Raw genomic sequence first — 23,230 nt, forward strand, 5'->3', positions numbered from 1 at the left:
AGAAGAAGAGGAGGAATACTTTGATATAACCATAGAGGATGATATGGAAAACCATCATGAAGGAGAGGTTAACAATCATGCCAGAAGAGGTGGAGCTAACCCTATTGGACAAGAGAGGAGAGTTCTGGGATCATACATCAATCTAAATCCTGGAAATTGTGGTAGTATCATTCAAAGGCCAACTATCCATGCTAACAATTTCGAATTAAAGCCTCATCTCATAACTCTTGTCCAGAACAACTGTTCTTTTGGAGGAAGTGCACAAGAGGATCCTAATGAGCATCTCACCAAATTCCAAAGGATATGTGACACAGGTTAAATCTAATGGTGTTCATCCTGACGCCTATAGATTGCTACTGTTTCCATTCTCTTTGAGAGACAAAGCATCAAAATGGCTGGAGTCATTTCCAAAGGAAAGCTTGACCACATGGGAAGATGTAGTGAGCAGATTCTTGACAAGGTTCTACCCTCCGCAAAGAGTAAACAGGCTAAGAACTGAAGTGCAGACATTCAGATAGCAGGATGGTGAAACTCTTTATGAAGCTTGGGAGAGATTCAAAGACTTGACAAAGAAATGCCCCCTGATATGTTTAATAAGTGGGTGCAAATCCACATCTTCTATGAAGGGCTGAATTGTGAATCCAGGAAAGCTGTAGACCACTCATCTGGAGGTTTCCTGAACAAGAAGAAGACCATTGAAAAGGCCATTGATGTTATAGAGACAGTGGCTGACAATGAGTACTTTTATGCATCGGACAGAAGTAATAATAGGGGAGTCTTGGAATTGAACCATATGCATGCAATCTTGGCCCAGAACAAGATGATTACCAAGCAACTAGCTGAATTGACCAAGCAAATGGAGAAGACTCAGGCAGCAGCTATTGGTGCATGAAATTGTGATCTCTAGCAACGGCGCCAAAAACTTGGTACGCACGTTTATAATCTCAAATTCTTTTTCACAACTCCGATACAACTAACCAGCAAGTGCACCGGGTCGTCCAAGTAATAAACCTTACGTGAGTAAGGGTCGATCCCACGGAGATTGTCGGCTTGAAGCAAGCTATGGTTACCTTGTAAATATCAGTCAGGCAGATTCAAATGGTTATGGGATTTTGATAATTAAGATATAAAATATAAAATAAAATAGAGATACTTATGCAATTCATTGGTGAGAATTTCAGATAAGCGTATGGAGATGCTTTTGTTCCTTCTAAACCTCTGCTTTCCTACTGCTTTCATCCAATCATTCATACTCATTTCCATGGCAAGCTGTATGTTGGGCATCACTGTTGCCAATGGCTACTTCCCATCCTCTCAGTGAAAATAGTCCAAATGCACTGTCACCGCATGGCTAATCATCTGTCAGTTCTCACACATGCTGGAATAGGATCCAGTGATCCTTTTGCGTCTGTCACTACGCCCAACACTCGTGAGTTTGAAGCTCGTCACAGTCATCCCATCCCAGATCCTACTTAGAATACTACAGATAAGGTTTAGACTTTCCGGATCTCAAGAATGGCCGCCAATAATTCTAGCTTATACCACGAAGACTCCGATCTTCCGGAATGGAGGCTAAGAGATAAACACTCAATCCAAGGTAGAACGGAAGTGGTTGTCAAGCACACGTTCATAGGTTGAGAATAGTGATGAGTGTCACGGATCATCATATTCATCATGTTGAAGTGCAAGCGAATATCTTAGAATAGGAATAAGCTTGAATTGAATAAGAAAACAATAGTACTTTGCATTAATTCATGAGGAATAGTAGAGCTCCACACCTTAATCTATGGTGTGTAGAAACTCTACCGTTGAAAATACATAAGTGGTGAAGGCCCAGGCATGGCTGAGTGGCCAGCCTCCTAAACGTGATCTCTTAACATAAAATTATTCAAAGACTAACCAGAGATATAAAATAAATCACTAAAAGTAGTTTTTATACTACACTAGTAGCTAGGGTTACATAAGATAAGTAAATAATGTAGAAATCCACTTTCAGGCCCACTTGGTGTGTGCTTGGGCTGAGCATTGAGCTTTCATGTGTAGAGACTCTTTTTGGAGTTAAACGCCAGGTTGTAGCCTGTTTCTGGCGTTTAACTCTGATTTGCAACCTGTTTTTGGCGTTTAACTCCAGAATAGGGCAGGAAGTTGGCATTTGAATGCCAGTTTGCGTCATCAAAACTTGGGCAAAGTACAGACTATTATATATTTCTGGAAAGCTCTGGATGTCTACTTTCCAACGCAATTGAGAGCGTGCCAATTGGGCTTCTGTAGCTCCAGAAAATTCACTTTGAGTGCAGGGAGGTTAGAATCCAACAGCATCTGCAGTCCTTCTTCAGCCTCTGAATCAGATTTTTGCTCAAGTCCCTCAATTTCAGCCAAAAAATACCTGAAATCACAAAAAAACACACAAACTCATAGTAAAGTCTAGAAATGTGATTTTTATTTAAAAACTAATAAAAATATAGTAAAAATTAACAAAATCATACTAAAAACTATGTAAAAACTATGCCAAAAAGCGTATAAATTATCCGCTCATCACAATACCAAACTTAAATTGTTGCTTGTCCCCAAGCAACTGAAAATCAAATAGGATAAAAAGAAGAGAATATACTATAAATTCCAGAATATCAATGAAACTTAGCTCCAATTAGATAAGCAGGGCTAGTAGCTTTTTGCCTCTGAACAATTTTGGCATCTCACTTTATCCTTTGAAGTTCAGAATGATTGGCATCTATAAGAACTTAGAATTCAGATAGTGTTATTGATTCTCCTAGTTCAGTATGTTGATTCTTGAACACAGCTACTTTATGAGTCTTGGCCGTGGCCCTAAGCAATTTGTTTTCCAGTATTACCACCGGATACATAAATGCCACAGACACATAACTGGGTGAACCTTTTCAGATTGTGACTTAGTTTTGCTAGAGTCCCCAATTAGAGGTGTCCAGGGTTCTTAAGCACACTCTTTTTTTGTTTTGGACCTCAACTTTAACCGCTCAGTCTCAAGCTTTTCACTTGACACCTTCACGCCACAAGCACATGGTTATGGACAGCTTAGTTTAGCCGCTTAGACCAGGATTTTATTCCTTTAGGTCCTCCTATCCACTGATGCTCAAAGCCTTGGATCCTTTTTTACCCTTGTCTTTTGGTTTAAAGGGTTATTGGCTTTTTGCTCTTGCCTTTTGGTTTAAAGAGCTTTTAGTTTTTTCTGCTTGCTTTTTCTTTTTCTTTCTCTTCTTTTTTTTTTTTCGCAAGCTTTGTTATTCACTGCTTTTTCTTGCTTCAAGAATCAATTTTATGATTTTTCAGATTATCAATAATATTTCTCCTTTTCATCATTCTTTCAAGAGCCAACAATTTTAACATTCATAAACAACAAGTTCAAAAGACATATGCACTGTTCAAGCATTCATTCAGAAAACAAAAACTGTTGCCACCACATCAAAATAATTAAACTAAGCTCAAGGATGAATTCGAAATCATGCACTTCTTGTTCTTTTGTTTTTAGAACATTTTTCATTTAAGAAAGGTGATGGATTCATAGGACATTCATAGCTTTAAGACATAGACACTAATGATCATGTAATAAGGACACAAACATAAATAAAACATAAGGCTCAAAAACCAAAAAACAGAAAAATAAGAACAAGGAGATTAAGGAACGGGTCCACCTTAGTGAGGATGGCGTCTTCTTCCTCTTGAAGAACCAATGGTGTTCTTGAGCTCCTCTATGTTTCTTCCTTGCCTTTGTTGCTCCTCCCTCATAGCTCTTTGATCTTCTCTAATCTCATGGAGAATGATGGAGTGCTCTTGGTACTCCACCCTTAGTTGTCCTATGTTGGAACTTAACTCTCCTAAGGAGGTGTTAATTTGCTCCCAATAGTTTTGTGGAGGACAGTGCATCCTTTGAGGCATCTCAGGGATTTCATGGTGAGGAATTTTCTCATGCTCTTGTTGAGGTCCATGATCTCTTGTTTGCTCCATCCTTTTCTTAGTGATGGGCTTGTCCTCATCAATGAGGATGTCTCCCTCTATATCAATCCCAGCCAAATTGCAGAGGTGATAAATAAGGTGAGAAAATGCTAACCTTGCCAAAGTGGAAGATTTGTTAGCCACCTTGTAGAGTTCTTGAGGTATAATCTCATGAACTTCCACTTCCTCCCCAATCATGATACTATGGATCATGATGGCCCAATCCACAGTTACTTCGGATCGGTTGCTAGTAGGAATGATAGAGCGTTGGATGAACTCCAACCATCCTCTAGCTACAGGCTTTAGGTCCGGTCTTCTCAATTGAACCGGCTTGCCTCTTGAGTCAACTTTCCATTGAGCTTCTTCCACACATATGTTCATGAGGACTTGGTCCAACCTTTGATCAAAGTTGACCCTTCTAGTGTAGGGGCATGCATTTTCTTGCATCATTGGCAAGTTGAACGCCAACCTTACATTTTCCGGACTGAAATCTAAGTATTTCCCCCAAACCATTGTAAGTCAATTCTTTGGATTTGGGTTCATACTTTGATCATGGTTCCTAGTGATCCATGTGTTTGCATAGAACTCTTGAACCATTAAGATTCTGACTTGTTGAATAGGATTGTAGAGTACTTCCCATCCTTTTCTTCTAATCTCTTGTCGGATCTCCGGATATTCGCCCTTTTTGAGCTTAAAAGGGACCTCAGAGATCACCTTTTTCTTGGCCACAACTTCATAGATGTGGTCTTGATGGACCTTTGAGATGAATCTCTCCATCTCCCATGACTCAGAGGTGGAAGCAAATGCCTTTCCTTTCCTCTTTCTTGAGGTTTCTCTGGCCTTAGGTGCCATTAATGGTTATGGAAAAACAAAAAGTAATGCTTTTACCACACCAAACTTAAAATGTTTGCTCATCCTCGAGCAAAAGAAGAAGGAAAATAGTAGAAGAAGAAGAAAATGGAGGAGATGGAGGGGTTAGAGTGTATTCGGCCAAGGGGGAAGAAGTGTTTGTGATGTGTGAAAATGAGGTAGTGTTGAGGGGTTTATATAGGGGTGGGGGGAGGGTTAGGTTTCGTGTATTAGGGTTGGGTTTGGGAGGGAAAGGCTTTTTGAATTTGGAGGTAGGTGGGGTTGGTGGGGATCCTGTGGGTGGATGTGATTGGTGAAGGGTATTTGGGAAAGAGTGTTATAAAAGGGTGTGAAGAGGAGAGAAGAAGAGGTGGGGTAGGTGGGGATCCTATGGGGTCCACAGATCCTGAGGGGTCAAGGACTTAGCATCCCTGCTCTATTTAGGGCGTGCAAAAATTCCTTAGATTGCACTTCTGGCGTTTAAACGCTAGGTTGCTGCTTGTTTCTGGAGTTTAACGCTAGCTTTTCTCCCATTTCTAGCGTTAAACGCCAAGTAGATGCTCTGTTCTAGCGTTAACCGCCAGTTTGGTGCTTCTTTCTGGTGTTTAATGCCAGCTTGATGCTTCTTTCTGGCGTTAAACGCCAGTCTACTGCTTCTTACTGGCGTTTAAACGCCAGTAAGCTCTTCCTCCAGGGTGAGCTGTTTTTCATTCTATTTTTCATTCTGTTTTTGATTTTTCAGTTATTTTTGTGACTTCACATGATCATCAACCTAAAGAAAGCATAAAATATCAATGGAAAATAAATAGATATAATTAAATAACATTGGGTTACCTCCCAATAAGTGCTTCTTTAATGTCAATAGCTTGACAGTGAGCTTTCATGGAGCCTCACAGATAATCAGAGCAAGGTTGAGGCCTCTCAATACCAAACTTAGAGTCTGTTGTGGCCTCCCAACACCAAACTTAGAGTTTGAATGTGGGGGTTTTGTTTGACTCTGTATTGAGAGAAGCTTTTCATGCTTCCTCTCCATGGTTACAGAAGGAGAACCTTGAGTTCTGAATACAAGGTAGTCCTCATTCAACTGAAGGACCAACTCTCTTCTGTCAACATCAATTACTACTTTTGCTGTGGCTAGGAAGGGTCTGCCAAGGATGATGGATTCATCCTCATCCTTTCCAGTGTCTAGGATTATGAAATCAGCAGGGATGTAAAGGCCTTCAACCGTCACTAGCACGTCCTCTACTAGTCTATAAGCCTGTTTCATTGATTTGTCTGCCATCTCTAGTGAGATTCTTGCAACTTGTACCTCAAAGATTCCCAATTTCTCCATTACAGAGAGTGGCATGAGGTTTATCCCTGACCCCAGGTCACACAGAGCCTTCTCAAAGGTCATGGTGCCTATGGTACAAGGTCTGAAGAATTTTCCGGTATCCGGATTCTTCTGAGGTAGTGTCTGCCTCATTAATGTACTCAGTTCATTGGTGAACAAGGGGGTTCATCCTCCCAAGTCTCATTACCAAATAACTTGGCATTCAGCTTCATGATTGCTCCTAGATACTTAGCAACTTGCTCTTCAGTGATGTCTTCATCCTCTTCAGAGGAAGAATATTCATCAGAGCTCTTGAATGGCAGAAGAAAGTTCAGTGGAATCTCTATGGTCTCAGTATGAGCCTCAGATTCTTTTGGTTCCTCAAAGGGAAATTTCTTTCTGTCCAGAGGATGTCCCATGAGGCTTTTCTCACTGGGACTCACGTCCTCCTCACTCTCTCCAGGTTCGGCCACGTTGGTCATGGTTATGGCCTTGCACTCTCTCTTGGGATTTTCTTCTGTATTGCTTGGGAGAGTACTGGGAGGAGTTTTAGTAATCTTCTTACTCAACTGACCCACCTATGCCTCTAAATTTCTAATGGAGGACCTTGTTTCATTCATGAAACTTAGTGTGGTCTTGGATAGATCAGAGACTATGGTTGCCAGGCTAGAATGGCTCTGTTCAGAATTCTCTGTCTGTTGCTGAGAAGATGATGGAAAAGGCTTGCTATTTCTAAACCTATTTCTTCCACCATTATTATTATTGAAGCCTTGATTAGGCTTCTGTTGATCCTTCCATGAGAAATTTGGATGATTTCTCCATGAAGGATTATAGGTGTTTCCATAGGGTTCTCCCATGTAATTCACCTCTGCTATTGCAGGGTTTTCTGGATCATAAGCATCTTCCTCAGAAGATGCCTCTTTAGTACTGTTGGATGCAGCTTACAATCCATTCAGACTCTGAGAAATCATATTGACTTACTGAGTCAATATTTTGTTCTGAGCCAATATGGCATTTAGAGTATCAATTTCAAGAACTCCCTTCTTCTGAGGCATCCCATTGTTCACAGGATTCCTCTCAGAGGTGTACATGAACTGGTTATTTACGACCATTTCAATGAGTTCCTGAGCTTCTGCAGGGGTTTTCATGTGAAGAGATCCTCCTACAGAATGGTCCAATGATATTTTTGACAACTCAGACAGACCATCATAGAATATACTTATGATGCTCCATTCTGGAAGCATGTCAGTAGGACACCTTTTGATCAGTTGCTTATATCTTTCCCAAGCTTCATAGAGGGATTCTCCTTCCTTCTATCTGAAGGTTTGGATTTCCACTCTAAGCTTGCTCATCTTTTGAGGTGGAAAGAATTTAGCCAGGAAAGCACTGACCAGCTTATCCCAAGAGTTCAGGCTATCCTTAGGTTGTGAATCCAACCATGTTCTAGCTATGTCTCTTACAGCAAAAGGGAAAAGCAGAAGCCTATAGACCTCGGGATCAACTCTATTGGTCTTGACAGTGTCACAGATTTGCAAGAATTCAGCTAAAACCTGATGAGGATCTTCCATTGGAAGTCCATGAAACTTGTAGTTCTGCTGCATCAGAGAAACTAATTGAGGCTTAAGCTCAAAGTTGTTTGCTCCAATTGCAGGAAGTGAGATGCTTCTTCCATAGAAGTTAGAAGAGGGTGCAATAAAATCACCAAGCATCTTCCTTGCATCTCTACCATTGTTATTGGGTTCGGCCATGTCTCCTTCTTTTTCAAAAATTTCTATCAGGTCCTCTCCAGAGAGTTGTGCCTTAGCTTCCCTTAGCTTCCTCTTCAGAGTCCTTTTAGGTTCAGGGTCAGCTTCAACAAGAATGTTCTTATCCTTGCTCCTGTTCATATGAAAAAGAAGAGAACAGAAAAGAAAATATGAAATCCTCTATGTCACAGTATAGAGATTCCTTATGTAAGTATAAGAAGAGGAGAATAGAAGAAGGAGAAGAGAAAAATTCAAACACAGAGAAGAAGATGGGGTTCGAATTTTGAGTGGGAGGGAAGTGTTAGTAGATGAATAAATAAATAGAGATATGAGAGAGGGAGATTGAATTCGAAATTAAATTAAAATAAAATAAAAATATTTTTGTTTTTATTTTAAAATGCAGTTAGAGTTCGAAAATTAAGAGAAGGAGTAAAATTAAAATTTAAAATTAAAACAATTAGTTAATTAGAAAAAATTTTTGAAAAAGGGATTTGTAATTTTCGAAAATTAGAGAGAAAAAAGTAGTTAGGTGGTTTTGAAAAAGATAAAAATTTTGAAAATCAAACAAAAAGTTAGGTGGTTAATTGAAAAGGATTTTGAAAATCAATTTTGAAAAGATAAGAAGTTAGAAAAGATATTGAAATTAATTTTTGAAAAAGATATGATTGAAATAGAAAAAGATATGATTGAAAATCATTTTGAAAAAGATTTGAATTGGAAATTAAAAAGATTTGATTTTGAAAATTAAAGTTGATTACTTGACTAACAAGAAACTAAAAGATATGATTCTAAAATTTAAAGATTGAAACTTTCTTAATAGGCAAGTAACAAACTTTAAAATTTTTGAATCAATCACATTAATTGTTAGTAAAGATTTTGAAAATATGAAACAAAATAAGAAAAAGTTTTTTGAAAATCAATTTGAAATTTTTGAAAAATATGAAAGAAAAAATGAAAAAGATTTGATTTTTGAAAAAGTTTTGAAAAGATAGGATTTTTAAATTGAAAATTTGATTTGACTCATAAGAAACAACTAAATTTTGAAAATTTTTTGAAAAAGTCAACTCAAATATTCGTAATTTATGAGAAGAAAAAGGGAAATATATTTTTTTGGTTTTTGAATTTTTAATGAAGAAAGAGAAAAACACAAAAAAGATACAAGACATAAAAATTATGAATCAAAACAAGAAAAATATACAAGAACACTTTGAATGTCAAGATGAACACCAAGAACACCTTGAAGATCAAGATGAATATCAAGAACTTATTTTTGAAAATTTTTAGGAAAAGAGACACATGTAAGACACCAAACTTAGAAATTGACAATGTTTAGACACTAACAAATTGAAAATGCATATGAAAAACAAGAAAAGACACGAAACATGAAAATGCAAAGATCAAACAAAGAAAATCATCAAGAACAACTTTGAAGATCATGAAGAACATAATGCATGAGTTTTCGAAAAGTGCACAATTTTTAAAAACATGCAATTGACACCAAACTTAAAATGTGACACTAGACTCAAGCAGGAAACACAAAATTATTTTTGATTTTATGATTTTATTAATTTTTTTGGATTTTTTTTGAAAATTATTTGAAAAAGAAAGTAAAGAAATTCAAAAATTTTTAATAAGGATTCCAGGAATCATGCAATGTTAGTCTAAAGCTCCAGTCTAGGAATTAGACATGGCTTACTAGCCAGCCAAGCTTTCAGTGAAAGCTCCGGTCCAAAACACTAGACATGGCCAATGGCCAGCCAAGCTTTAGCAGATCATTACATACAACAGCTAATTTGCTGAGAAAGACAAAGAAGCTCTTCTAAGGATAGTTGAAACCTCGGTCCAACAGATTAGACATGGCTTAACAGCCAGCTAGGATTCAACATATCTCATGAAACTCTAGAATTCATTCTTAAAAATTCTGAAGAACATAGAATAATTTATTTTTTTGAAGATTTTTCAAAAATAAAAATAATAAAAACAAAAAGCTTAAAATTAAAATAAAATTAGCTAATCTGAGCAACAAGATGAACCGTCAGTTGTCCAAACTCGAACAATCCCCATCAATGGCGCCAAAAACTTGGTGCACGAAATTGTGATCTCTAGCAACGGCGCCAAAAACTTGGTACGCATGTTTATAATCTCAAATTCTTTTTCACAACTCCGATACAACTAACCAGCAAGTGCACCGGGTCGTGCAAGTAATAAATCTTACGTGAGTAAGGGTCGATCCCACGGAGATTGTCGGCTTGAAGCAAGCTATGGTTACCTTGTAAATGTCAGTCAGGCAGATTCAAATGGTTATGGGATTTTGATAATTAAGATATAAAATATAAAATAAAATAGAGATACTTATTCAATTCATTGGTGAGAATTTCAGATAAGCGTATGGAGATGCTTTTGTTCCTTCTGAACCTCTGCTTTCCTACTACTTTCATCCAATCATTCATACTCCTTTCCATGGCAAGGTGTATGTTGGGCATCACCATTGTCAATGGCTACTTCCCGTCCTCTCAGTGAAAATAGTCCGAATACGCTATCACCGCATGGCTAATCATCTGTCAGTTCTCGCTCATGCTGGAATAGGATCCAGTGATCCTTTTGCGTCTGTCACTACGCCCAACACTTGTAAGTTTGAAGCTCGTCATAGTCATCCCATCCCAGATCCTACTCGGAATACCACAGATAAGGTTTAGACTTTCCAAATCTCAAGAATGGCCGCAAATAATTCTAGCTTATACCACGAAGACTCCGATCTTTTGGAATGGAGGCTAAGAGATAAACGTTCAATCCAAGGTAGAACGGAAGTGGTTGTCAGGCACGCGTTCATAGGTTGAGAATAGTGATGAGTGTCACAGATCATCATATTCATCATGTTGAAGTGCAAGTGAATATCTTAGAATAGGAATAAGCATGAATTGAATAAGAAAACAATAGTACTTTGCATTAATTCATGAGGAACAGCAGAGCTCCACACCTTAATCTATGGTGTGTAGAAACTCTACCGTTGAAAATACATAAGTGTTAAAGGTCCAGGCATGGCCGAGTGGCCAGCCTCCTAAACGTGATCTCTGAACATAAAATTATTCAAAGACTAACCAGAGATATAAAATAAATCGCTAAAACTAGTTTTTATACTAAACTAGTAGCTAGGGTTACATAAGATAAGTAAATAATGTAGAAATCCACTTCCGGGCCCACTTGGTGTGTGTTTGGGCTGAGCATTTAGCTTTCATGTGTAGAGACTCTTTTTGGAGTTAAACACCAGAAAGATTTGCAACCTGTTTCTGGCGTTTAACTCCAGAATAGGGCAGGAAGTTGGCGTTTGAACGCCAATTTGCATCGTCGAAACTCGAGCAAAGTATGGACTATTATATATTGCTGGAAAGCCCTGGATGTCTACTTTCGAACGCAATTGAGAGTGCACCAATTGGTCTTTCGTAGCTCCAGAAAATTCACTTTGAGTGCAGAGAGGTCAGATTCTAACAACATCTGTAGTCCTTCTTGAGCCTCTGAATCAGATTTTTGCTCAAGTCCCTCAATTTTAGCCAGAAAATACCTAAAATCATAGAAAAATACACAAACTCATAGTAAAGTCCAGAAATGTGATTTTTATTTAAAAACTAATAAAAATATAGTAAAAACTAACTAAATCATATTAAAAACTATGTAGAAATAATGTCAAAAAGCGTATAAATTATCCGCTCATCAGCTATTCAAACTCAACCATCACCCTAAGAAGAATTGGAGATAGAAGAAGGAGCTAACTGGGAGGAAGCTAATTACCTTGGAAACTCATCTAAGCAAGCTAATGATCCATACTCTAAAACTTATAATTCTAGTTGGAGGAACCACCCAAACTTTGGGTTGGGAAACCAACAAAATTAAGGCCAAGATCACAGACCCCATAACCTAAACTAGTACAACAACTCTACTCACCAAAACTCCAACCAAAAACCATACCAGACCACACAAAATACGTATTCACATCCACCATACCAAAGCCAAAATAACCACTCTCAATACCCCAATTCCACCCAACCATCACCACATGATGATGACAGAATGGCTAGGATGGAAGCTATGCTTGCAAACCTTAACAAAGAGTGTGAAAACATAAAAAAATTCCGGGAAGAATAGAGAGGTAGTATGAAAAGCCGAGGGGAGGTTCTTAAGAATCTCGAATCTCAAGTAGGACATCTTTCACAATAATTTCCAAGGCCCACTAATAGTTTCCCAAGTGATACAGAGAAAAATCCAAGAGGAGAAATGAAGAAGGTAAGGTGGGAAGAATGCAAGTCAATCAATCTAAGCAGTGATGAAGGTCTGAAGGAAGAATGCTCCAGACACTCAGAGCATGATGAAGGAGAATCGAGGAAGAATGTAAGGGAGATAGAAGAAATGGCTAGCCCTGAACAGAGGAAGGAACAAAAAGAGAAAGAATCCGTCAAGCCTTTTGTGCCACAAGCACTATTTCCATAGAGACTCAAGGGAAGTGAGAAAGATAGGTCATATTCAAGATTCTTAGACATGTTTGCATCACTCAGTATCAACATCCCCTTCATCAAAATTCTCCAATAGATGCCAACGTACATCAAGTGCATGAAAGAACTATTGACTAAGAAAGGAACCTTAAAAGGGGGACAAACAGTGACAATGAACAAGGAATGTAGTGCCCTCATCAAGAAAGACATACTCATGAAGAAAAAAGATCCAGGGAGCTTTCATATTCCATGTGCCATAGGAGAGACAAAAATTGATAGAGGATTCTGTGACTTAGGTGCCAGCATAAATGTGATGCCTCTATCCCTTATGAAGAAGTTGCAAATCAATGAGCTGAGATCCACGGATGTAATCATACAATTAGCTGATAAAACTCAGAAGCAGGCTGAGGGAATAGTGGAAAATGTGTTGGTGAAAGTAAGGAACTACTTCCTCCCCACAGACTTTGTTGTTCTGGACATGGAGGAGAGTTACACCCATCTCATTATTCTGGGGAGACCATTTCTAGCTACTGGTCGAGCTCTCATTGATGTAGAACAAGGAGAGTTGATACTGAAAATACATAATGAGCAGCTCACTTTCCAGGCCTTCAAGCCCATGCACGAGTCTGAGCAAGGGAGCAAGGAATTAAAGGAAGAGCACGTTGAGAGTCCCCTGAAGGAGAACAGCAATGAACCACAGGGCCAGCATCTGGAGCTTTCTTTGATGGATAAACAAGAAGCTCAAGAGAAGAAGCAACTAATGGAGTCCAAGGAAGAGACAAAGCCACAAGAGTTGAGAAGAGCAGCTAACAAGAAACTTCCTAACATAATAATCACTAGAGCACTAATGGAAGAAGAGAAAAGAGTTGTGAAGAAATTGCCAAGGGGATGGAGAAACAAAAAGGTTCCTACAGAAAGTTTTTTCCCTGGAGACAAGGAAAAATCAATCTACCATCCACCAATCCCACCCTATCTTTCCACCATTCCATCTCAGTTACCTCAAGTGTTCACCATCAGAAAGGTCCTTTCCATGGAGTATCTAGAAATCATCAAGAAATCAAGTGGAGAAAGCTTTACAGTGAGAGGAGAGGACCTAAAGCATTACAATCCACCCTAGCAGTAAATCAACCGTCAAGCTAGTGACGCTAAAGAAGCGCTCCATGGGAGACAGCCCATGATTTAGTTTCTTTGTTTTTAATTTTTCTGTATGAATAATAATTGTTGCTCTAACATGAATTCAAGTTCTCATAGATAATTTTGACAACTATTCATGACATTGTGAAGCATATGATCCAATTCTAAGTTTGGTGTGCCTACAGGCACACTAAGATACCTTTCAAAAATAATGATCATAGTGCCAGTTTGACAATTATTTCCTGGAATATATAGCCAAACATTAAGTTTGGTGTTCTATATATTGCAAGAACAAGTCATGAGAATCAAGTTTTCTTGAGTTTTGAAAGTCATAAAAGTTTGACCATGGTTATAATTTTTAGTCCATGTTTAGAAATAGCAAAATAAAGTTTTTCTCATGATGGTTTAACCAAAAAGTGACACTTTGAACCATATGACCAAACACTAAGTTTGGTGTCCTCCAAGACTATATATGGTGGCACCAAAAAGAGTCACGGTTGATTAAACTAGCATGAGGAATGATAGTCAAAGTTTTAGTTTTAGATATTAATTGTTCTCTTGCCACCACCTGTTAGTACTCACTCCTTTTGTCTTGTTATGATGGTTAGGTGAGCAGAGAACTATTTAATGAAAGGGACAAGACAAGGAAGGGTAAGGCTAGCATGAAGACAAAAGTGGATCACATGGCTTGAAGGGTGAGTCTGCACAACCTTAGAAGAAGCACTTGGAAAACCGAAGAGATATGCTTCATGAAGAGGCAACTTTTGTCTTTATTCAACCTTGCATGCACAACGTTCATTTATCACTTGTCCCAATGAATCCTAGCCATCCATTCTTCATTAAAGCTTACTATAAATAGCCTCACTTGAACCATGCATGTGAACTAAAATCTCAAACTTCTTGTACTCCAGATATTCAACTCTTATGTTCTCTAAAACCAAAGCCTAGAAACCGTGTTCCTTGTGTAACAAGGCACCCTTGTTCACTTGCTTCCATAACACTACCTTAACTTCAAACACTTTCCCTCCGAGAGTACATCACACCAACCAATTCTCTTCATAAACCTTTAACCTCAACTCGGCCAACCATCAAGGGAAACATGGCATCTTCTTCAAGTTCCAAAAGAAGAAGAGGAAAGGAACCCATGGTTGAAGAAGGTGAAAACAAATATGATTGATGGAAGTTCAGATCATGGTACCATCAAATGCAACTTGGGTGGATGAATGACAAAAAGATATATCCAGAAGTCCCTTTCCAGCTACCTAATGACGGGTGCCTAGAAATGAAAGCCAAGATTAGAAAGAGAAAATGGGAAGAGCTTACCTCACCAATCACCAAGATTAATGCAAATATCATAAGGGAGTTTTATGCTAACACCCCAAGGCTTAATATGACTGAAACCTAAACTTACAAGAGTTATGTACGGGGAGTGGAAGTGAACTTTAGTCCGAAGTCCATCATGAAGGTCTTAGGACTTAGGCCAGCACATTTTGATGAGCCGGGGTACCATGAAAGAGTAATAGAAACCCAGATTATGATGAAATCTCTAGTGATATCTGTGTGGTGAATGCTGACTGGGAGAGGGACAATCAAGGAAGGCACAAGTACTTGAAAAAGGGAGATCTCATCCCTAAAGCAAAAGGATAGTATGAGCTGATAAAGAGATCAATTCTTGGCACAGTGAACACCTCGAAAGTCAACAAGCAAAGGGTTGTCATGCTACACTGTATAATGGTGGGGGGGGAGGAGAGATAAAGATCCATGAGATCATTGCAAATGACATTCAAAGGGTTGCTGAGAAAAATTCTACTGAAGCCTGGCTTTATTACCCAAGCACCATTATGAGGTTATGCATGAAGGCCAGAGTGCCACTAGAGGATGCACACCCAATGAGGCTGCATCTAGGCATGCCTATAACCCTCGAAAGAATGATGAATGTCACAGAGGCATAGCAAAGTCGAAGACCACAAAGGAGGAGAAGGAGAGAAGAACCACAGGAAGGAGAAGAGCAACAAGAAGAACAAGAAGATGAGCGACAATTCCAACCACAAAATAACATGGACATGGGGCGGATGCAAGAAGAAATTGAAAGGCTCTCCGAACAGTACATGAGAGTTCAAGAAAAGCAAGAAGAGTTCCATTCACAGTACATAAGAGCTCAACAAAGACAAGAGGAGCTTCAGCTGAGAATGATGAGTCAACAGAGAGATTATGAGTCATGATCTCTAGTCATGCAAAGAGAACAAGATTCACAATTTCAAGAATCTTTCAACCAGCTGGCCCAACTTCAAGTTGATAACATGAGAGCCTTTCATGAGTTCACGACCCTTCAGGATGCAAAGTATAGAGTTCAAGCTGACTATAACATAAATAGTCAAATCAAGCTCAACTACATTGGGGAACATCTGCATAGCATGGACCCAGCTTTTCCAATTTACGATGAATACTTCAAGGAAAGGAGTGACAGAGAAATAGACAAAGCAATACGCCTTGAAAATAGAGTGGAAGAGACAATGAAGAAGGCTGTATTCTGGCAAAAGCTAAAGGGCAAAGGCAAGGGAGAAACTAGTAAGCAAGCAAGCGAGAAGAAGAAAAAAGACAAACAAGATAAAAAATGAAAGGTGGACTCACTTCTTGGTTATTCCATTCAATAAAGAAAGAACATGTCTATTTTAGTTAATATTAGCTTAAGCCGTTTTGCATTTTGTGTGTTTAAGTTTGCAATAAGTATGCTAGCCTAAGTGTGTGTGCTTTCACTTTCACGTGTTAAATGCTTGTCTTGTCCCCTGAGCCTTTTCAATTTAATAAAAGAAAAGTTTGAACAAAAAGTGTAATAGTTCCTTTTTAGCAAGAATTGAAATAACAGTAAGTGGTGGTATGTATGTTTGATTATGTAGTAACTCATTTATAATGAATAAAAGGATAGATTGTTCCTCCTTTAGTGTAAATTAGCTTGCTGTCTATGAATCTTAGTAAATAAGAACCCTTGGATGAAAGAGAAACAAGAAAAGAAAAGCCAAAAGTGGCAGCAAAAACAAAAGAAAGCAATGAATAAGGCTAGACATCAATAGCTTTGACCTTAGGACATATGGCTGTGGTGTCTGTGTACTAGGATCTGCTTGGATGATTAGGTTCTATAGAGTGCTTTAACACTTGGTAACTTGGGTTAACTAATCCGGGATTATCAACCGAAAGTCCACTATCAAGAGCAACCTAGCTACAAGACATTTAGTAACCTAAAAAGGTGCTGGACATCAATGTCTTAAGAAGATTTGTGAGCCAAGTGTCTGTAGTGAAAATTGTGTTAAGTACAAATAAGCTAAGAAACTGCTACAACACATGACACTGAGCTAAAGTCTACAGGAAAAGAAAATGAAGAAAAACAACTACCAAGGATGAATGAATAATAAGAGGTCATAGTAGTATGATAATTGATGCTTGAAGGAGACTTTCTATGCCTAAAGATCAATAAGAAGTGAGCTGTTACATTTTTCTGCATAAAACCCCATTGACTAATAATAATGATTTGCTGATATGAACATTCCTTTCTGTTTCATTCTTTCTTCTTAATAAATTCAGTACTTGCTTAGGGACAAGCAAGATTTAAGTTTGGTGTTGTGATGCCAGGGCATTCTAGGCTAGTTTCACTATCCTTTTTCCTTGTTTTTAACAGGTTTTATGCGCTTTCTTGAGCTATAAGTAAGCCATTTGGGTAGAAATTCATGCATATCTAGATTCATCCGATTATGAATAATTTAATGCAATTCCATGAGAATTATGCTATAATTACTTGTGTGCTAAGAATGATTAGAATTCTCATGACTTTAGCAAGGCTTTGATGCATGTATTGATTGATGATAGGTGAAAGAAAGCATGGAGGAAGGTTAAAGAATGAGCATGGAAAAGATGGAGAAGAAGCGACGTTGGTGGCCAAGTTGGACCACCAACATTGCCTCGAATGTTGGGAGAGAAACAGAGCAATTCTTTGTAAACAATGCTGATGCTCACATTTGAGGTAGCATTGGACATCCAACGTTACCCCTAACGTGGTGATAAAAACTTCAATTCTGGAGCTAAGTGAATTTTGAGTGGCGCGTACGCGTCTATGACGCGTACGCGTGAAAAAGCAAATTTTGATATGCACGCGGAAGCGTACGTCATGCGTACGCGTGGAATGGCAAAAATAGACCATCCATGCGTACGCGTGGGTCACGTGTATGCATCAAAATTGAACGTTGGAGGTCCAACGTTGCCTCAAACGCTGCCTCCAACGTCCGCAATGCCAAGCCCAGAAATTGGAGTTGAGAATGTTGAATCGACGCGTACGCGTCAGGGACACGTACGCGTGGATGGAAAAAAAGGCAATGCACGCGTAAGCGTGAAGCACGCATACGCGTGAATGAAAAAAATACCAATGCACGCGTAAGCGTGGAGTACGCGCACGCGTGAAAATGCCAACATTGGAGGGTACGTTGGGGGTCCAACACTGAGGCCAACGACTCCTGCTTCCTTTTAAAACTGCAAAATGAAAATCTTACATTCACGCGCACGCGTGAAGCACACGTACGCGTGAAGCACACGTACGCGTGGATGAGCATTTTTTACCCTTTTGCGCAGATGTGCAAGGCACGCGTACGCGTGGGTTAGCTGACGTTGGCCCTCCAACTTTGAGTCAAACGCCAATGACAGCAAACTTCCTGGTTTTGCTGGTTTTGTTCTAAATGGCGTTTGAGTCAACGTTGGCCCTCAAACGTTGACTCAAACGTGAAGCATCAGGATTCAAAATTCACACAGATCTCTTCTCAACACCAAGGAAAACTAATTGGAACCATTTTCAATCCAATTCCATCAAGGCCAAAAGCCCAATTCAAAGCTTGAAGATCAATGGAAGAAAGTGTATAAATAGCTTAGAATCTAAGTTAGAAGGACTTTTTCTTTCACTTTTTCACTTACTGGGCACTTTTACATATTTTGTAATTTTCATTCTCTGTTTGTTAATTTCCAGAATGTATCTTTCAATTCCAATTTCCATTTTGAGAGCTATGAACAACTAAACCCCTTTCATTGGGTTAGGGAGCTCTGTGTTATTCAATGGATCAATAGTAGTTTTCATTCATCTTCTTCTTTCTTTTCTCTTGATTTTACTAGAAAGCTTTCGGTCTTTATCTAATTGGATAGTTATCTTGGGAAAGAAGCTATTCACAATTGGATCTCCTCGGAACCTTGGAAGTGGAATGAGGAGATCATGCTAGAATTGCTTTCTCACATTAGATTAGATTGGGGTTTGGATGGATATAATGACATGTAATCCTACCAACACTATGATCTATGAATTTGTGTGGTATAATCAGTGACCAAACTTCATCTCTTCACATGAGCACTGAAATCAAGGAATTGGAAAATTGTTCATGCTTAGAGAGATTGGTGAGCCAAGAAATTGAGATCCAATCACTTAAGATTGCCAAGGAGATCAATGAATATATTGATTGCGGAAGAGATAAAAAAATGAATTTAATCCGGAGAATTGTACATCTCCTGAACCCAATGAATTCCCCATTCTTTGAGCTACCCATTCTATTTACTTTCTGCTCTTTAATTTCATGCTTAATTCCCCATTCCCATTTACTTTAAGCAATTTAAGCTTTTGCACTTTAATTCCCTGCAATTTAATTTTTTGTTCCTTTAATTTCTTGCAATTTAAGTTTCCCGCCAATTTTACTTTCTGCAATTCTCAACCAAATCTGACTTCGCTCAACTAGTATAATTCTCCAATTAACATTGCTCGATCTACCAATCCCGTGGGATTTGACCTCACTCTACAGTGAGTTTTTACTTGACGACAATCTGGTGCACTTGCCGGAAGGAAATTTGTTGAGAGGCAAATTCCCGAAAATCAAGTTTATGCCATAAACTTGATTCGCGGGAATTTTTCTCTCAACAAATTTCCTTCCGGAAAGTGCTTGAGAGATTGTTAGTATGCATGTATATTTGTAGGGTTTTAAACTTAGATTCGTGTGTAAACAACAAACTTAGTTTCTTGCCTTATGCAGCAAATTGAGTCTTATGTAGTTTCTCTGATTGTTTGGAGCTGACAACTAATTATGCTAGGGTGCATTGTGTCCTTCATGCAATCCATGGTGGAACACCAAACTCAGAATTACACATTCACCCTTAGATCTCTTTGGTGTACAACACCAAACTTAGCTCCTTGCAATACAGAGAATTTACTTACTCTTATTGACAGGCTATGAAAAGAGAATTACCTTTGGTTGGGTTGCCTCCCAACAAGCATTTTTTTATCGTCACTAGCTTGACGTTCCTCTCTCTCAAGTGAGTCTATATTTCCTCTTGGACTCTTCTACCATGTCACCCAAGTAGTGTTTGAGCCTTTGTCCATTCACAGTGAAGGTCCGTTGTGAGCTTTCTTCCATGATCTCTATGTATCCATAAGGTGAGACTTTAGTGATAATAAAAGGGCCTGGCCACCTTGATCTTAATTTCCCAGGGAACAATTTTAATCTGGAGTTGTAGAGTAGCACTCTCTGCCCTTCCTCAAAGCTTCTTGGTGCCATCTTGAGGTCATATCTTTCCTTTGCCTTTTCCTTGTACATTCTGGCATTTTCATGAGCTTGGAATCTAAACTCCTCTAATTCTTGCAGTTGCAAGAGCCTCCTTTCACCAGCAGCTTGGCCATCAAAATTCAACAGCTTGAGAGCCTAGAAAGCTTTGTGTTCAAGCTCTAATGGTAGGTAGCAAGCCTTACCATACACCAGCTGATATGGAGACATTCCAATTAGTGTTTTAAAGGCTATTCTGTATGCCCAAAGAGCATCATCCAGCTTCTTCGACTAGTCTTTTCTCGAAGCTCCCATCATCTTTTTCAGGATCCTTTTCAGCTCTCGGTTGGATACTTCTGTCTGACCACTTATTTGGGAGTGATAGAGTGTGGCAATCTTATGCTTCACCCCATATCTCAGGAGTAGGGTCTCTAGTGGTCTATTACAAAAATGGCTTCCTCCATCACTGATGAGTGCTCTGGGAACCCCAAACCTGCTAAAGATATTCTTTCTGAGAAAGTTCAGAACCACCTTGTTGTCATTTGTAGGGGTTGCAATGACCTCCACCCATTTTGATACATAGTCCACTGCTACCAAAATGTAATTGTTTGAGTATGAGGCTGGGAATGGTCCCATGAAATCAATTCCCCATACATCAAACAGCTCAAATTCCAAGATGAATTGCTGTGGCATCTCATTTTTCTTGGGCAAATTCTAGCCCGCTGACAATCATTGCTGTTCTTCAGTAGCTCTCGTGCATCTTTGAAGATGGTGGGCCAAAAGAACCCGCACTGCAAGACTTTTGCTGTGGTTCTTTCTCCTCCAAAATGGCCCCCATTAGCAGGAACCATGACAATTCTATAAGACTTCTCTTCCTTCCTCCTCTGAACCACACCTTCTGAGCAATCCATCCGAGCATTTTTTGAATAAGTATGGCTCATCCCAAATGAAATACTTTGCATCATTGATGAGTTTCCTCTTTTGATGATTGTTAATCATTGAAGGAAATTCCCCAGTTGCCTTAAAATTAGCAATGTCTGCGAACCAGGGTGCCTTATTAACCAGCATTAATTGCTCATCAGGGAAGAATTCATTGACACTTGATTTGTGGGTGCTACCTTCTTCACAGGGGATTCTGGACAAATGATCTGCTACTTTGTTCTCCACTCCCTTCTTATCTTTAATCTCAATGTTGAATTCCTGCAATAGAAAAATCCACCTTATCAGTCTTGGTTTTGACTTTTGTTTTGCAAGTAATATTTTAGTGCTGCATGATTAGTAAAAACAATCACTTTAGATCCAATGAGATAAGATCTAAACTTGTCAAATGCAAACACTATTGCCAGTAGTTTCTTCTCAGTAGTGGTATAATTCCTTTGAGTTTCATTCAAAACCTTGCTGGCATAATATATAACATGCACTAAATTGCCCTTCCTCTGTCCAAGCACTGCCCCAACAGCATGGTCTGATGCATCACACATTAGTTTAAAAGGTAAATTTCAATCAGGTGGGGTAATGATAGGTGCTGGGAAAAGTTCTCTTTTTAGTGTTTCAAATGCTAGTGTGCATTTTTGGTCAAATACAAAAGGTGTATCAGAGACCAATAGCTTGCTTAAAGGCTTTGCAATTTTGGAAAATCTCTGATAAACCTTTTGTAGAAACTAGCATGGCCTAAAAAACTCCTAATTGCCTTGACATTACTAGGTGGAGGTAATTTCTCAATTAATTCCACCTTAGCTTTGTCTACTTCTATGCCTTTTTCAGAAATTTTATGGCCAAGGACAATCCCTTTTGTTACCATAAAATGGCATTTCTCCCAGTTTAGAACTAGGTTTGTCTCTTGGCACCTTTTTAATACTAAGGCAAGATGATTAAGGCAATTGGAAAAGGAATTTCTAAAAACTGAAAAATCGTCCATGAAGACTTCAATAAATTTTTTAATCATGTCTGAGAAAATAGACAACATGCATCTTTGGGAAGTTGCAGGGGCATTGCACAATCCAAAAGGCATGTGCCTGTAAGCAAAAACTCCATATGGACAGGTGAATGATGTCTTTTCTTGATCTCTTGGATCAACCACTATTTGATTATAACCCAAATATCCATCAAGAAAGAAATAATATGCATGTCCTGCCAATCTCTCCAGCATCTGGTCCATAAAGGGAAGTGGAAAATGATCCTTTCTAGTTGCCTCATTGAGTTTCCTATAGTCTATGCACATCCTCCAGCCTGTTACCGTTCTTGTGGGTATGAGTTCATTCTTCTCATTGGGTACAACTGTGATCCCTCCTTTCTTTGGAACCACATGGACAGGACTCACCCATGAGCTGTCGAAAATGGGATAAATGACTCCTGCTTGCCATAGCTTCATCACTTCTTTTTGGACCACCTCTTTCATGACAGGATTCAATCTTCTTTGGGCTTGAATGGAGGGTTTGGAATCATCTTCCAACAAGATCTTATGCATGCATATAGATGAGCTTATCCCTTTTAAGTCAGCAAGGGTCCATCCAATGACATCTTGGTGCTTTTGCAGCACCTTGATTAATTCCTCTTCCTGTTCTTGACTGAGGGCAGAATTGATGATCACTGGGTAACTTCCATCCTTTCCCAAGTATGCATACTTGAGAGTAGGAGGTAGTGCTTTCAACTCCAGTTTGGGTGCTTCTTTCTCCTTTTTCCTCTCCTCCAATGTGCTTGGAATAGATATTTCAGCTAAGTTGACATCAGCAACCTCAACATTTAACATGGAATCACCATTTTTCAACCCTTCAAGTGCTTCTTCAAAGGTTTCTTGCACCACAGTTTTCACTGCATCTAGCCGCATACACTCTCCTAGTGACTCAGGTGGATAGCTCATGGCTTTGAATACATTGAACACCATCCTCTCCTCATGTAGCCTAAGGGTAAGTTCACCCTTTTGGACATCAATGATGGCTCCAACAGTGGCTAAAAATGGCCTTCCCAGGATTATTGAAGCCTTAGCTTCTTCCTGCATGTCCAATATCACAAAGTCAGCAGGGAAGATGAAGTTTCCTACTTTCACTAGCAAGTCTTCCACTATTCAATGAGGGAATTTGAATGATCGATCTACCAATTGGAGAGCTATTCTTGTTGGTTTAGCTTCCTCAATCTTCATTCTCTTCATCATTGTTAAGGACATCAAATTTATACTAGCTC

At 38.9% G+C, this 23,230-nt stretch overlaps 1 non-coding gene across 1 annotated transcript; it reads right to left on the minus strand.

The window, feature by feature from the left end:
- Positions 1 to 485: 485 nt before the first annotated feature.
- LOC112731978 (small nucleolar RNA R71) lies at positions 486 to 592 on the minus strand. The gene has a single exon (XR_003167722.1). It is a non-coding gene; the product is annotated as a small nucleolar RNA R71 (small nucleolar RNA).
- Between the last annotated feature and the right edge of the window lie 22,638 nt (positions 593 to 23,230).

The sequence above is a fragment of the Arachis hypogaea genome, chromosome 12 (assembly GCF_003086295.3).
Source record: "Arachis hypogaea cultivar Tifrunner chromosome 12, arahy.Tifrunner.gnm2.J5K5, whole genome shotgun sequence".
Lineage (NCBI taxonomy): Eukaryota > Viridiplantae > Streptophyta > Magnoliopsida > Fabales > Fabaceae > Arachis > Arachis hypogaea.